This window comes from Saccopteryx bilineata, chromosome 2 (genome assembly GCF_036850765.1).
Source record: "Saccopteryx bilineata isolate mSacBil1 chromosome 2, mSacBil1_pri_phased_curated, whole genome shotgun sequence".
In the NCBI taxonomy this organism is placed as follows: domain Eukaryota; kingdom Metazoa; phylum Chordata; class Mammalia; order Chiroptera; family Emballonuridae; genus Saccopteryx; species Saccopteryx bilineata.
The window spans coordinates 230904989-230910661 of NC_089491.1; positions in this window are offsets into that span (position 1 = coordinate 230904989).

Genomic DNA, 5673 nt, shown 5'->3' on the forward strand with positions numbered 1-5673 from the left:
AATCTCCTAGCCCTGGCCAGTTGGCTCAGTGGTAGAGCATCAGCCCAGCGTGTCCTGGGTTCAATTCCTGGCCAGGGCACACAGGAGAAACCCCATCTGCTTCTCCACCCTTCCCCCTCTACTTTCTCTCTATCTCTCTCTTCCCCTCCCACAGCCATGGCTCCACTGGTGCAAAGTCGACCTGGGTGCTGAGGATGGCTCCATGGCCTCTGCTTCAGGTGCTAGAATGGCTCTGGTTGCAATGGGGCAACACTGAGTGGATCCCAGTTGTGTACATGCAGAAGTCTGTCTCTCTGCCTCCCCGCTTCTCACTTCCGAAATATACAAAAAAAGAAAATCTCCTAGACTTGCTGAAATGCATTTATTATTACATTTGGGAGGGGGGTGGTAACTACTTTTAAAAAGTCCTCTGACGCTACTTTAGTGACACATAGAAAATGTTTCTCTTTCAGCATCCAAGGGCCATGACAGAGTCTTACTCTCAGATCTCCAGCAATTTACACAAAATCGATTGATGAGCAAATATGTATAGATTTATAACAATCTACTGATGCAAATACATTTTTTTGTTGAAGGACTGCCCACCACCATCACCCTGACCAGCAGCAAGATGAGAACCAGGCAGGCCGGTGGCAGGAAAGGACACAAGGTGGTGGTTGGCGCCCAGGCTGAAGATGGTGCTGCATTCCGACAAGAAAGAAGGGCATTACCACAGACGGGCGGTGGCCTCGTCACTGGCAGTCTCAGATCTTTTCTACAAAGTTTAGTCACAACATGGGCTCTATCTTTTCTCAGACTCCTCCATCACTGCCCCACCCACTTCTCATCACCATCACAACCCACCCCATCAAATGCAGAGAAAGGTTTTCTAGAAAGGAAAAGTCAGGCTGAGAAAGTTTGAGCAAAAATCCTCATCTCCTAGCTGACTGGCTGTTATGGGTCAAATTGTGTTCTGTTCCCCTCCCCTCCCTTACATACATGTTGGCCTCAGAATGTGCCCTTATTTGGAGTTAAGGTGAGATCATTAGGGGTGACCCTAATCCAGTATGTCTGGTATCCTTGTGTAAAGGAGGAATTCGGGAATTCAGATGCAGAGACAGACACACAGCAGGAGGACCATGTGAAGAGGACACTGTTGGTTAGATGCTCCTGCCCAATGCACACTTAACTGTCTTTTCCCTGTTTGTGCTCAAAGACGCAGCTGTCCTCTGTGCTCCTCCAGCCCTTTCACCTCCTTATTGTCAAGGCTGCTGAACTGCTCATCAGCACACTGGCTCCTGATCTTAACACCTGCCTGGAAGATCCCCTCCCCCAGATCTGTCTCACCACAGCCTGGGACAGGGCCCATGACACCAGCTGCACTGGGAGCCAGAGGGCAGAAGGACAAGGAGCCTCATGGAAATATTTTCAAACAGCCACTTATACAGACTGGCATTCCACAGGTCAATGGAGTGACTGGGCATGAACCCAGATTGGGGTGCCGGGTTCCTGCCATCTGGGAGAAGCGGATGGTACCACCAAACCCACAGCTCATGGCTTGGCTCAGAATCAAGGAGCTTTGCAGCCCCCACATCACAATGGGGTGGTTCCAAGAGAAATCACGAGCTCCAAATCTGTGTGGTTTAGTAACATGAAACCCCAGCAGGACTAACATATTCAAACCTTGAACCTCCCCTGCATGGGGAAGGGGGACCTTCAGGGAGCCTTCCCCACCCCAGACTTGCAGCTCCTGGAAAGTGGGCTTGGGATAGGGGTGAGGTGGGGCTGGGGGCACAGAGGAGGAAGCACGTGGCGCGCACTTCCTCTCTGAACCAGCCAGACTGCTTGGCCATCTCGGCACACACCCAGTCCAGCCCAGGGTCAGTCCAGTCCTGAAAACCAGGACGAGGTCTCTATTTGTCTCATCATTCACCAAGGGTTTGCTGCACACCTACTGTGCTCCAGAAACAGCTGACCCTGGGTATACAAGGAGAGGAAGGCCTGTTTGCTGTGCTTACACACAGCTGGGGGTCGAAGGGGTGACACAGACGCAGAAATAGATAACTGTAAACCAACATAATGGGTGAAGTGGCCCTGGCCGGTTGGCTCAGTGGTAGAGCATCGGCCCGGCGTGCAGGAGTCCCAGGTTTGATTCCCGGCCAGGGCACACAGGAGAAGCACCCATCTGCTTCTCCACCCCTCCCCCTCTCCTTCCTCTCTGTCTCTCTCCTCCACTCCCACAGCCAAGGCTCCACTGGAGCAAAGTTTGCCCGGGCACTGAGGATGGCTCTATGGTCTCTGCCTCAGGCGCTAGAATGGCTCTGATTGCGGCAGAGCGATGCCCCAAGATGGGCAAAGCATCGCCCCCTGGTGGGCATGCCAGGTGGATCCCTGTCGGGCACATGCGGGAGCCTCCCCGATTCCAGCTTCGGAAAAATACAAAAAAAAAAATAATAATAATGGGTGAAGTGACCAGGACACACATAATAGTCACAGGGCAATCACAGAGGGGCATTGTGGTTGACTGAATGATATCCTCCCTTACAGATATCCACATCCCAACCCCCAGAACCTGTGTTACCTTTTGTGGCAAAAGGGACTGTGCTGATATAGTTAAATTAAGAGGCTTGCTCAGGGGGAGACTAGCCTGCATTAGGCAGGTGAGCCCAATCCAATCACAAAGGTTCTTGTAAGAGGGTGCGGGAGGAGAGTCACAGGCCTGCTGTACCATCGATAAGGTGGTTTAAACAACAGAAATTTATTTTCTCAGAGTTCTGGAGGCTGGAAGTCCAAGATCAAGGTGCTGGTGGGTTTGGTTTCTCCTGAGGCCTCTCACTGCATCCTCACAGGACCCGCCCCTGTGTGCACACAGCCCTGGTGTCTCCTCTTCTTCCTATAAGACTGCCTCTATCTGATTAGGGTCCACCTTATGACCTCACTTACTATTAAGTACTTCTTTAAAGACCCCGGTAGAGCGTCGGCCTAGCGTGCGGAGGACCCAGGTTCGATTCCCAGCCAGGACACACAGGAGAAGCGCCCATTTGCTTCTCCACCCCTCCGCCGTGCTTTCCTCTCTGTCTCTCTCTTCCCCTCCCGCAGCCAAGGCTCTATTGGAGCAAAGATGGCCCGGGTGCTGGGGATGGCTCTGTGGCCTCTGCCTCAGGTGCTAGAGTGGCTCTGGTCGCAACATGGCGACGCCCAGGATGGGCAGAGCATCGCCCCCTGGTGGGCAGAGCGTCGCCCCTGGTGGGCATGCCGGGTGGATCCCGGTCGGGCGCATGCGGGAGTCTGTCTGACTGTCTCTCCCTGTTTCCAGCTTCAGAAAAATTAAAAAAAAAAAAAAAAAAAAACCCTAGCTCTACTTACAGTCATATTGGGAATCAGTGGTAGGGGTGGACATAATTCAATACATAACAGAGAAGGTTGAATGAAATAAAAATGTCCAGATATTTGGCAATGAGGACATTCCCAGTGATTCGGGAGGACATGGAGGGAAATTTCAATGCACTGGCAAGAGCAGCAGTAGAAGGCCATGGTGCAGAGTGAGCAGAGGCAGCAGACATGAGAACATCTTCAAATGAGTCCGAAATTTGGCATGAGAAGGGGAAGAGAGGGAACAGATTCAAGTCAAGATTGCATGGGTTAAGGCAGGGCAGCAGTGGAGTGGCTTTCCATCACCGATGGGGCTGTGCAGAATAAACCTCTGGGGGAGGTTTCTAAAAGAGCTTCCTGCCCTAATGACATGTGGTACTTCTAAGACAGTCTATTAGAGCTCTCCAGAGAAACAGAGCCAATAGGTGGGTTGGTGGATGCATGGGTGGATGAATGATAGATGATAGATAGATATTATCTATCTATAGATAGATAGAAGATATGGAGATGAAGATGGAGAGAGAGATTATGAGGGATTGGCTCACAGTCTGCATGCAGTCCACAAGCTGGAGACTCAGGAGAGCTTGTCCAAGACCAAAGGCCTGGAGAACCAGGGCACCCAACCCCAGTCTGAAAGCAGCAGCAGATGAGACCAGATGTCCCAGCTCAAACAGTGAGGCAGGAGTACAAGGGAGAGTTCCTCCTTCCTCTGCCTCTGGTTCTCTTCAAGCCCTCAACAGATTGGATGGTGCCCACTCACCCTGGGGAGGGTCATCTGCTGTCCTGAGCCAAATGCTGATCTAAACTACCATCCTCATGGGCACACCCAGAAGAGATGTTCAGCCTGAGTACTCCATGGCTTGTCAAGGTGATGCATAAGATTAACCATCACAGACAGGATATACGCTTTCATCTTTGCTCCACGAATATCTGCTCACCCGCTGAAGTGGATCTTTGCGTACTCAAAGGGGAGACCTGCGAGGCTGGTGGACGTCAAGGGCTGACCTTTACAGAGACTTGTTGCAACCCGTCACTGCCTGGGGTGCAAATGCAGACGCAGAAGTGCCTGCCATTTCACGCCTGCATAAAGATGGTCATTTTAAGAGTAAAGAATCTCATATTCTGTATAAAGTGAAACAAGAGGCAAGCTAGATGCCTGACTTATTTTTAAAAAAGCATTTGGAAGAGGAAAAAAAAAAAAAACAAGAACAGATGGCAAAAAAGAAAGGTTCTGATTGTCATGGATGGTTTAAGAGAGCAAGGGAACGGAGCAGCCTTGTTGCTCACAGGAGCAACGGAAATGCTGAGAGGGCCACGTGTTGGACAATTACTTGTGAGCCTGGTGGCCAAAGTGCTCCATTCTGGTGGAAGACAATGTGAACACCAGGAAACCTCTGTGGAACTTGCTGAGGGTTTTGAAGAATGAAGGGAAAACTAAAACACCTTGACATTTGCTCTGATTTTTTTCCACAGGGGTAGGGGGGATTTGAAAAATAAGAAAGCACACATGTTCCTGAGAAAAACAGTAACTGATCACAGAGCATAATGTTTCCGTTATGACCCAGAAGCCAAGCTGCTGACATCTGGGGTAGAACGCTTCAATGTCCCTAGGACTTGAGGGAAATGCCCATTTCAGAAGTAAACGTGGAGAAAGGGTTCCTTTGTTCCTTGAGCGTCAGCAACATTGCTCTCGCTCGGTTCGCTAAAGCCGAGAGTGGACCAGCATTTTAATGAATAAGTACAAAAAGGATTGGAGTAAGTTCAATACTTTTTACAGAGAACTCCGGCTAGGATTATTTCCTCAGCCATGGCAATGCTTTGGCTCCCTACTTACTTTCCGTCACACAGTTTTTGATGAAAAATGTTACTTGACTCACTTGATTACCAAACTGTATTTCACCAGATAGGATTCAAAGTGACTTCTGTCATTAAATCCGCTCACAAAAGAATTGGATTTGCCCCTCTTGGCAGCGTTCAAAAGAAGGTATTGAACTGGGGCTCTTTGAAGAAACGGCTGGTTCTTCGGCATCTGCTGAATTCAGAAAGTAAGGAAGTTCTCAAAAAAAAAAAAAAAAAAAAAAAAAAAGGAAAAAGAAAAAAGAAACACCCAGTAAAAACAAAGGGAAGTGTCAAAGGGCCACAAGGACCACCCTGAAATAGCCCCAATGGCTAACACTGGAACATTTTGAGCAGCAAAATGAAAAATGCAGCATTAGATTGTGACCTAAAGTATAAAATAGACATCCATGGGTCCATACTGCTATGAGTACGTGATTGAATAAATAGATCAATAAATGGGGGAAAGAGACACATCTTCCTTAA